The sequence below is a fragment of the Passer montanus genome, unplaced genomic scaffold (assembly GCF_014805655.1).
Source record: "Passer montanus isolate IOZ18808 unplaced genomic scaffold, ASM1480565v1 scaffold96, whole genome shotgun sequence".
NCBI classification, from domain to species: Eukaryota; Metazoa; Chordata; class Aves; order Passeriformes; family Passeridae; genus Passer; species Passer montanus.
In genome coordinates, this window is record NW_024375034.1 from 227558 (window position 1) to 238373 (window position 10816).

General features: G+C 45.4%; 1 long non-coding RNA gene across 1 annotated transcript; it reads right to left on the reverse strand.

Annotated features, from left to right (window-relative positions):
• Nucleotides 1-6980: 6980 nt before the first annotated feature.
• LOC120496133 lies at nt 6981-10610 on the reverse strand. The gene is made up of 3 exons (XR_005626223.1): nt 10535-10610; nt 9810-9893; nt 6981-7770 (listed from the first exon to the last, which is right to left on the reverse strand). It is a non-coding gene; the product is annotated as an uncharacterized LOC120496133 (long non-coding RNA).
• Nucleotides 10611-10816: the final 206 nt, after the last annotated feature.

Consider the following 10816-nt stretch of genomic DNA (forward strand, 5'->3'; position numbering starts at 1 on the left):
GGGAAAAGCCAACAGCGGAGGGGGATCCCAGCTGCCTGTCCTCCTCCTTAGGAAAGGAGAAAAGAAGTAAATTACTGAGATTTAGGTTTCCTCTCTGGTGATCTGCAGCCTCCTGCCTTGCCCAGTACCCCCAGCTCTTATCTCTTATCTCATACCTGCTCTTTCCGTCTCGCAGAGTTTGGAAATTGGGCTCCAGCTGGTTCTTTCTGATGCAGAGATAGTGTATCACAGGCAAGGCAGGCAGGGCTCTGTAATTAATGGTAATTAATCCCTTAATCCCGCGGAGGTGGGAGGGACTGGCTGCCCACTGAGTGCACGGAGGTGGCAGATCCAGAGCAGGAGCACTGCCCGTCCCACACGGCGCCAGAGAGGATTTCTCTCTCTGATGAGCAATATTTCTAATTTCTCTACTTCAGTAATTAGGTATTAGCACAAGAGTTTCGTTCCCCCCACAGCTGGTTGTGGTAATCTGGTGAAACCACTTTTGCCACCAAAAAAAAAGGAAATTTTGTTTTTTTCCTTCTGCCTTTCCTCCTGGCATCAACATTTTGATTTAGAGGTGCCAAAAAGCACTGTTTCACTTGGGCAATTTACCACGTTTAACCTGGAACGTTCCTCGGTGCTTTCATCCAGTCAATCAAAACTGTTCATCTCCCAGCTTTGCAGCATAAAAATACCCCTTTTCCTTTTCTTTTGGAAAAAAAAATAAAATTGTGCATGTCAGTTCTTCAATGCCAACAGTGAGCAAGAGCAGAAAACATCCAGATTGTGTAATTCCCTTGGAAATGGCATTTGAATGGAGAAAAATTTCTCCTTAGAATGTTAGTTTTAATGAAAATTTTTATAAAATAGATATATATTTATCTTTTTATATATTTGACTATATATATATGCAAATATAAAAAATATATATTTAAATATGTGTTTATATATATATGACTAACTATATATATCAATAGATCAAATAGATATATTTAATATAAAAATGTATAAAATATTTATAGAATTATATATATATATTTATATAATATATACTCTACATAATATATGAATATATAATGCATAAATATAAAGAAATACTTATAAATTCTAATATTATATTATAATTATATAATAATGTTATGTATTTTCTATATTATATTTATATCGAAAATATATATTATATAATATACTCTATATATAATAATATATAAAAATAGAAATCTATAAAAATATATATTTTTATATAATGTATAGTAAAATATATATTTATATAGAAACATATAAAATATATATTTTTATATATTTTTAAAAATTAATACATATTTATTTATAAAATATGTATAAAATATATATTTATATTTTAAAATATATATATTTGACTAGTTGTGCTCCTGCTGGTGCTGTGTTTCCTCCTCCAGCAGGAAAGCACCACATCCCAGGGCATGCCAGGAGGCACAATTGGCCTGGAGGATTAAGGCCACGGTGACACATCCCTCATCCTTTACCTCTCCTCCTTCCCACTGGCCCACTTTGAGCTCTCAAAGGCAGGAAGCAGCAGGGCGGTGTTTTGATGGCCTAAATTTGTTGTGAGTCACCTCAGCAGTGCCTTTCTCCTCGTTAATTGGCTCTGGGTTTGTTGTGGTCCCCGTCCCCGTTGTCCCCCAGCCTTGGGGTGAGTGTGGGGGGTTTGTTGGGTCTGGCACAGGGGGGAGTTCTGCCCCTGGACTGGGCTGACCTGGGAGATCTCTGCGGGATGGGATGAGGTCAGGCAAGGCAGAGCATAAAAGGAGGGGGATGTTTTTGCCGAGCTTTGTTCCAAATGACACAAATTTGGAATTTGTTGAAATTTGTGGTGTGGAGCTCCTGGGAGCGGCTCACGCCCTCTCCGAGGGTTCATGAGGGACTTTCCTCACCAGGGTGGTCCCTGCCCTGTGCCAGCATTCCCTGCCCCTCCCTGGGCTCCTCAGGGAAGGAGCATCTCTGGATTCTTTGTTTCTCTTTTTTGTGTTGTTTATTAGTTCTTATTTATGTTACAGTCTCACAAACTGTGACTTCTGCAGCACTTCCTTTTAATAAGGTGGAAATTGAGCTGAATCTCTCTTTTAATAAGGTTTTTTAAAGATAAATTGTCTCATTAAGAAATTACATTTAAATTACTTTTGTTTTTAACTCAATAACTAACTACTTGTGGCTGGCAATGTGGATTTAATTATTTAATTACACAATATTACTTTAACTCATGAAGGAGATAAAGAAGAAGGACTAGTTTCTGTCTTAAAACTTCTAAATAGAAGCTTATATATATTTGTTTAATAGAATAATACATTAATAATATATTTGTATAACAGGCGTTTGTATATATATTTTTATACATTTATTTATATATTTAAATATATACAAATAATATATTTGTATAATACCCATATATATTATATATGTTTATATTTTTATTTTTTATTTTTATTTTTTATATTTTTATATATGAAATATTCTTAAAATATTTTTCTCCATTTATAAATCTATATTTATATATTTATTTTTAGATGTCTTTTTATATATACAATCAATAATATATTTGTATAATAGGCATTTATATATTTGTATATTTTAATATTTTATATATTAAATATACATACTATATATTTAATATTTTTATATTATTAAATATATATTTTTGATATTTATAAAGATATATTTTTATATTTATAAATATATATATTTAATATATTTCTATTTATATATATCACTATATTCTAAAACTTTAAATTCTTAAGTTTTCTACTATGTGATATCACACACTTTTATTCAAACTACACACTCATAATCTCAGTTTTATCATTCAATTTTGGAAGCTTTCTCTACGGTCTGAGGTTCTCATGGGGGTCAGTTCCTGTCAGCGCAGAAATTCTGAAATTCTCAGCAGCCTGGGTTCCAACAAGGATCCAGCCCTGACTGGCCAGGGTGTAAGATTTAGCAGCTTTTCCCTTTTTTCTAAGTATTTTCAGGCTTGTAGGAAAACTGAAACCTGGCCTTCCGATTAAAAACGAAGCCCAGTACCATCGCTGGCAGGTGCCATTAAAAACCTGCTGGGTTAAGCAGGTCCTGCCCAGTTCCACACCCCAGCAGGGCTGTTCCAGGCCTAGTGGAGCCTTTCCCTGGAGCACAGGGAAGCCTGAGGGCTGCCCCAAGGCATGCTCCTTCAGAAATCTGCCTCTGCTGTAAATCCTGCTTGAGTTTGAGGGTCCCTGAGCTTCCTTTGCTGCTCAGCTGCAGGGGATGGGATGGGATCCATGGGATGGGATGGGGTGGGATGGGATGGGATGGGATGGGATGGGATGGGATGGGATGGGTGGGATGGGTTGGCATGGGATGACAGGTGAAGCACAGTCCCTGCTGAGGCTGCTCTGTTGAGTGGACCCAGCTGCTGGGCGATAAAAAGGGACCCCCTGAGCAGCTCTGGGTTAGTTGGGAGCTGCTGGAATGGCAGGAGCTCCTCTTGGCTGGGTGTCTCCAGGGAGAGCTCCAGGTGTGAAGTTAAGGCCAGCATTTACTAATTTTGCCTTTCTTTTAAGAGCCAAAGGATTTTCTGGCTTTCTGCAGCTTTTCTTTCATGCTTTAGGAGAAGATTTTGGGGAAGTGTAGAGCTCATCTTCTCACCAGTTGTTAAGAGAGTCAAAAGCACCAGCTTTTCCTTCTCTGTGGTGCCTGAATTCCCTTATCTCGTGGCACTTGGAGCAGCCTTTGGGGGTTTTTTTGGGGTTTTTTTTGTGAAAGCTGCACATGGAAACGGCTGGGAAGCCACAAAAGGTGCCTGATGGGAAGCCAGGAAAGATGCCTGCTGAAAAGCATCTTGGAACAGCAGCAACCCTTGATATGGGAGGGAAAAAATAGCCATGGTGCTGTGCTGTGTGCTGATGCTGTGTGCGTGTGATGTGGATAAAACCCCAGCTGTGTTTGGCTTTGGTTTTATGTTGCTTTGGATGGCTGAACCGGAAAAGGAAAGAAATGAAAAAAGAGCTGTACATGCATAAAAAAATAGAGCTGGATAAGACCTAGGTCGTCTACTCAATACTTTCCTGCCACCAGATGATTGTTCCTGGACTCAAATCTCTGCTCTGAGCTGTGGCTGGGAATACATTAACCTTTAAAACAATAGTATTAGATTTTTATATATTTTCTTTAACCAAAATGCTGGAAACCTGGTAAATGTGAAGGGCAGGTCACGTTGAGCAAGTGGTCCCTCAGGAAATTGGATTTTGGGGGGTTTATTTCATGAAAGAGCCTGCTGGAATTCCTTAGGACTGACCTGGGGGACTGGGCTCTGTCCTTGCAGGAGTTTGTGGGCACCAGGGAAGCCCAGACAAAGCCAGCGGGGTCCCTGTGACAGCAGTGCTGTCCTGCTGGCTCCTGCTGCCTGGTGTGGCCTTGGGAATCCCAGCTGGAGCTGTGGGAGCAGCTCATGGCAGTGCAGGGAGTGCAGAAAGTGTTGCCTCGAGGCACATGGTGGTTTTTTAACCTCTCATGTAGAGTAATTAAAGGGTACTCTGCAGAGCTCCTGTGGGGTTTCCATTCCTGTTTCTGTGGCTGTTTCCTGGGATTGGATGGCAGGGAAATCATGGAATGGTTTCGGTTGGAAGGGACCTGGAAAAGCAAATAATTCCACGCCCCTTCCGTTGTCCCAGGTGGCTCCAAGCCCTGTCCAGCCTGGCCTTGGGCACTGCCAGGGATCCAGGGGCAGCCACAGATGCTCTGGGCACCCTGTGCCAGGGCCTCCCCACCCTCACAGGGAATAATTCCTTCCCAAAATCCCATCTAACCCTGCCTCTGGCAGTGGGAAGCCATTCCCTGTGTCCTGTCCCTCCATCCCTTGTCCCAAGTCCCTCCCCAGCTCTCCTGGAACCCCTCTAGGCCCTGGAAAAGGCTTCAAGTTCTCCCCCAGATCCTTCTCCTCTCCAGGTGAGTGCCCCCAGCTCTCCCAGCCTGGCTCCAGCCCTTGGACCATCTCCATGGCCTCCTCTGGACTTGCTCCAGCAGCTCCAGGTCCTTTCTTCCTGCAGGAAGGAAACCAGCAAGGAATGCATCTCCCTGAGCTTGGTTGGTGCCCAGGGAGTGACTTCAGTAGGAATGATTTGCCTGTGGCTTTCAAAGCAGTGCCCTTAAATTTCCATCTTTACATTTCCATTTTCTTTTTTTTTTTTGCCCCTGTTTCACGGGCAAGACAAGCAGGACACCAGATCAGAGGAGCTCTGTCTGGTGCCTCATCCTCTGAGCATTTCTTCCCATCCGGAGCCTCTGCTGCTGAATTCTTGTGTGCTGAGATGGTGCTGCAGTTTTAAGTGGCTGGAAACTTTTTCCAAAGGAAGAGCAGGTCCAGTTTGGGAACAACATCTTTTTTAATCTTCTCTCCTGACTGTTGTCTGCTGCTTTTCCGAGTTATTCAGCAAGTTGCAACACAAAGACACCAAGAGAGATGTACTGTTATTATTGGTGGTTGTTGTTCTTAAGTCTTTATTGATTTTTATGAAAGAAATAATAACAATGTGCATGAGGTATCCAGCTAACAAAAGAGGTCCTGCAGTACTCATCTCGAATTAAATACAGAGAAGCAGAATCCAACTGGGATATTGACAGGCAAATACAAAGCTTTGTGTTTCAGGGTAGTGCTGGAGTGAAAGCAGGACTCTGCCTTGCCACAGCCCACCTTGATGAGGAAACAGCAGCATTGTTCTTCTCTACAGCTCCTCAACAAACACCTCCTGAGGCCAGAAAGAAGGATGCTCTCAGTGGGAGGGAGCTGCTCCCCAGGCTGGGCTTTGGGGGAACTGGGGTGTCCCCAGGGCAGCAGGAGGGGGGTGTGAGCCCATCCCCTCCAGGCAGGTGGGTCAGACTGCTGAGCTCCAGCCCACAGACGTGTTTCTGTAGGGCTTTGTGCTTTATCTGAGTTTCTGGTGTACATCAGAGCCAGGCTAGGAGAAACCTGGGGTGGCAGGAGGTGTTCCCTGCCCACAGCAGGGGGCTGGAGCTGGGTGATCTTAAAGGTCCTTTCCAACCCAAACCATTCCATGGTTCCCTGACAAGCTCAGGGCATCCTTCCAGCAATGAGAAGGTGGTGAGGAGGGAAAGCAAAGAGGAAATCTGTCTCTCATGGTTGGTCTGACTTCCCTCCTGCTGGATCAGCTTGTGATTCTGAGTCAAGGGTTGGTGCATCCCAGGTGGGAAGGCTGGGAGGGACCAGCTCTGACACTGCTGCTGATCTGAGCTCCATCCTCTTTATCCAACCCCAAGATAGAGCTTGGAAAAGCTCCCTCTCCTTTTCTCTTCTTCCCTTCCCTCTGCATGTTCTCACACGTGTCAGGACGTAACTTACACGAGAGAGGTGGTGTTGCTGCTGTTCCACCTGAGAACAAGAGCTACCAGACACCACATAACAAAGTGTCGCCGTCTTTGTTGCTGGATTCTCACTCCAAAAATACTCTGATAAGCTCAACGAGGCTCGGGTAATGTCAGAATTTGTCTCTCCCTTGACTTTACAAGGAATTCCTGAGCACGATATTGAATCACAACCATATTGAATCACAACCGTATCTCTGCTCCTAAATCATTTCCTCCAGCAAAACATCACCCCACAGAGGAAGCCCTTTCAGCCAAGACAAAAATGAAAGTGTTTATTGGTTTGAAAAGATCCCTCTGTGTGCCAGAATCAGTGAGAGAGAGAATGGGAGTGTGAGTGCCTCTGGCAATGCCTTCTCAGGGCAGTTTGTCATCCCGGCACGAGAAGGAGCTGAGCAAACACAAATATTCAACTAAACTAATATTTTTGGCACTGGGTGAATTTTGATTGTCAGCTTGCGGTGCCCGAGGCAGCAAACAGGAATGAGATGCAGTATCCTTAAGCTTTGTATTCATGGCTGAATTGATGCTCCTTTCCTATTTATTTGTAAGTGTGTGTGTGGCTCTGGGTATTGCTATTTATCTGTTGTGTGAGGGAGAGATGCTGATGAGGACCTGGCCAAGCCAGGGGGTGAAACAGCAAAACAAATGGGGTTTGGTGCTCAGGATACCCAAATCCACACCAAATTGATGATGTGGCAGCTCTCTGTGCTCAAATGGGGTTGGAGAGAGGGCCAAAGATGTGCAGGATGACTGGAACTGGCTCCACATTTTCCAGATCTCTGTGCTTCAGTGTCAGAATCCTTCATCCTACCAAGGTGTGGGGCAAAAAAAGGAAAGCTGAGGACTGGTAGATGACCAGATGGTCAAGGCTAAGTCTGAGGCTTTTACACAGCCTCAGTGGGATGGAAACCTGTCCCCTTCCTCCAGCTGTGCCCCAAATTGGTGCTGCCAGGCTCGACTTGGAGGAGCTGGGCTGGTGTTTTTTGGTTGGTTTGTGTTTTTTTTCCTTGGACAGACACGGAGGAAAATAAACAAGGTTGTCAACCCATGACCCTTCTGAAAAGACAGGGCCACCTTTCGAGCTCCAAATGGTCCTGCTGCTGGCTGAGAGGCACTCTGTGGAGGCTGTACCAATTATGTGGGATTTTTCAGAGTGTGGGAGCTGTTATTTTCTCGAGTGAGCAAGGAAGAGGCTGAGAGGTGACAGACAGCTTTGCAAGGGAACTGCAGTTAACCCAGAGTCAAATTGAACTCCCTGGGAGCCAAAGACAGGCTCTGTGTGCTGAGCACTTCCCAGCTCACTGCAGGTGGCTTCGCAGAGGGAGCGTGTCCAGCACCAGGTTTGTTCATCTCCCAGGTTGTCCTTGTGGGAAGATGCAAGAACCAAGCTCCTTCCTATAAAAAGGTTAAAAAAATTTCCCTTGTTGTGCTCCTTACTCACAGCTGGGTAAAAAAAATGAGCTGAAAGATGAAGAGAAAAAGGACAAGAGGTTGTTTCCCTGTTTCTCTTCTCAGCTATCTTTGAGGGTGATTCACCCTCCCCAAATTCCTGGCAATTTCTCTCAATGACCAGCAGCTCTATCTTGTGTTTCTGACTCATAAACTGCTGGAAGCTTCTTTGGCTGAGTTCAGACTAACAAAAATGTAAGCACTGGGTTTGATCCTGCATGAAGTAGTTTTGTAGAGGCTGAGGAGCAAACCAAGAAGGGAAAAGCAGAAGATGTAGTGAGGAAGAGGTAAAGACGAAGGAACAAGAGGTAAAACCCAAAAAAGGAACCCTGAATGTGGATTTTGAGCGATGGAGGAAAGAAAAAATCATCTGTTCCGAGGCCAAATAAATGAACAAAATGATGAAGGATGCAAAACTCTGAGCTGTGGTTGGTTTCCAGTTGTGGCAGTGATATTAGTAATAAAATCAATACCAATATTAGCTAGGCCTAATAACTACACAGATCAGATTGGATTAGATGATATTACTTCTCCTGATAACCTGCTTTTGTTGCCATTGCTCTCTAGGTAGGCAGAGGTATCGTGTCTTTTAATTAAAGCAGGGGCTTCAGCACTGTGATTCACTTGTAGCCAGAACTGGGAATGGCTGGTCCATACTCCAGCAGTTAAACCTGTCCTGAAGGCTCTTATAAATGAAAATAAAGGCAGATTCCATGGAGAATCCTCTGCCTGGCAGCCTCAGTGCTGTGTGTGGCACGTGTGACAACCCAGAGAAAGGCACTGAGAATCAAGGTAGCTGAAACCAGGCTTGCCCTGGGCTTTGGACCACTAAAACCCTCCCAAAATGGGCTTTGCAGTGATTTTTGGAGGTTCTGACATCAGCTTCCAAGGCTCCATATGTTGTCAGAGCATCACCAAAGCCCTCTGGAGGTTTGTTGGAGAAGGCTGTGGTGAAATGCCTGCTCCCAGGTGAGGCAGGCCAGGCTGGGGTCACCACCTCTCCCAGCTCAGGGTGCCCCCTGAGCCCCAGGTTTCATTTTGGAAACCTCCCTGGCAAACTCCCAACCTATGCTCCTCCACGAGGAACTCCAGCTTAGAGAAAATTGCATATTTAAAAGCAAAAGGCACGCTGGGCTTTATTGAATTTGTTCCAAACAGTTCTACATCCAGTCACCCAGAAACTGTCTCCCTGCAGGCACAACATCTTTTACTAATGACTGCATGGAATAGCTGGGCTTGGACTTCACAAGTTCTTTGCTCTGACTCTGCACTTGCCCTGTGTTGGGTCTCCTCGGTCCTTTTTTATTTTTTGGGGTTGTTTTGTGTCAGTGAAATCATCAGCAAAGGGAGGGGAAGGAAAAAACAAGGGGTGAGATCGCTTTAGGTCTGAAATGAGAAGGATGTTCACCTCAAACCTGGGCCCTGTGAGCTGGAGAAGGGGAATTTGGGTTGCTCTCCTGCTCTCCAAGTGGCACCTGGGGGGCTGCTGGGTGTCCTGGACACTTTGGAATTAACTCCAGCCTTGGGAAACTTTGCTACTGCTCCACAGTGTGCAGGGATGCTCTAAAAATCTCTGCATGGGCATCCCCTCACCCTGAATCTGCCAGAGCAGGGAGACAGGGACCCCACAGCATCCTCCCCACTGCATGGCTGCTGCCTTGTTTCAGCTGGCCTGGAAGTGCTTCCAGCCTAAAAATAAAACAACAGATTGTCCACTTCAGCTGTAATTACCAGCTGAAAAAACCCAGTGGGGAGCAGGAGAGCTGGAGGATGTAGGGAAAAAAGAGGAAAGGGAGAAAGCAATGAAGAATTGTTGTGTCCATCACCCAGGTTGCTGCCTGTGGTCCCTGTGAGGGATCCCACACCAGGGAGGCTGGACCTGGGACTCCCCTGGGATGCTGAGGAAGGGCTTCTGGCCTGAATTATCCATCTGCCACAAATTATCCATCCACCCTATTCCTGCAGGGCTGGCTGGGGTTGCTTACCCTTGCCCTGGGGCCAAGGCAGGCTCTTCTTCAGGCAGCATGGAGCTCTGTGGTGTCCTTGCCTGCTCTTCCATCAGCGCTGGCCTGTGGAAAATGCACATGGATGAGGGAATTTCCTTTATCAGGAACCAGGATCAAAATACACAGACCTGCTGGATCTATAAGAATATTTTCTTTGGGGGGAGTGGTTCTTTTGCCACCCTCCCCATCCCTTACATGTCCTGATCACTCATGTCCCCATTTTTCTGCAGCCTTTAGCAATCAACCTCCCCAGCAGCCAGGTCTGATTTGTAGAGCTGTGATCTGGATTATATTTATTTCTTTTTAAGTTTTTAGGTGTATCTGTCCCACTGCTTGCAGGAGCTGATGACCTGGGACTGGGCTGAAGAGGAGGGAAGTCCCAGAGGTGCCACCAGCCCCATCCCTTCCCACCCTGGGGAGTGAGGAGGGATCCTGGGTGTCAGAGGGAGATGAACGAACTGGGAAAACTGGAGCAGCTCAAGTGACTTTTCCAGAGTCACTGACGCTTCTTGGCACTGCAGCAAGGGGAGCAGGGGCCTGGGGTGACCAGGGGAGCAGCAAGGGGAAGGCAGTGGTGGTGTGGCAGGGAGGTTTTGGGGTTGCCAAATTCCCCCCCTCCTGTTCATCTCCGTGAGCCAGGAATGCACCCTGGGGACAATCCCACACCCTGGGGGCAATCCCCTTGCCACCCTTTGGCTTCCCACCTCCTCCATCACCCAGGAGCATTCCTGGGTGTGGCATTCACATTTTCTGAAAAAATCCCTTCGCCTAGGATTTTTCTCCTGGGAAGCTGAGAAGCCTCAGAGAAAAGGAAAACAATTCTTATCTCATTTGCTTCTCCTGTGTTGTGCTCACATGTGGAATGTGTTTGGAGATTGTTTACCCACAGGTGCTTGTTTCATTGGATTCTGCTGGGAGTTGTTTTCACGCTTTGGCCAATCAGTGCCAAACTGTGTCAAGGTTCTGGAGAGAGTCAGGAGTTTTCA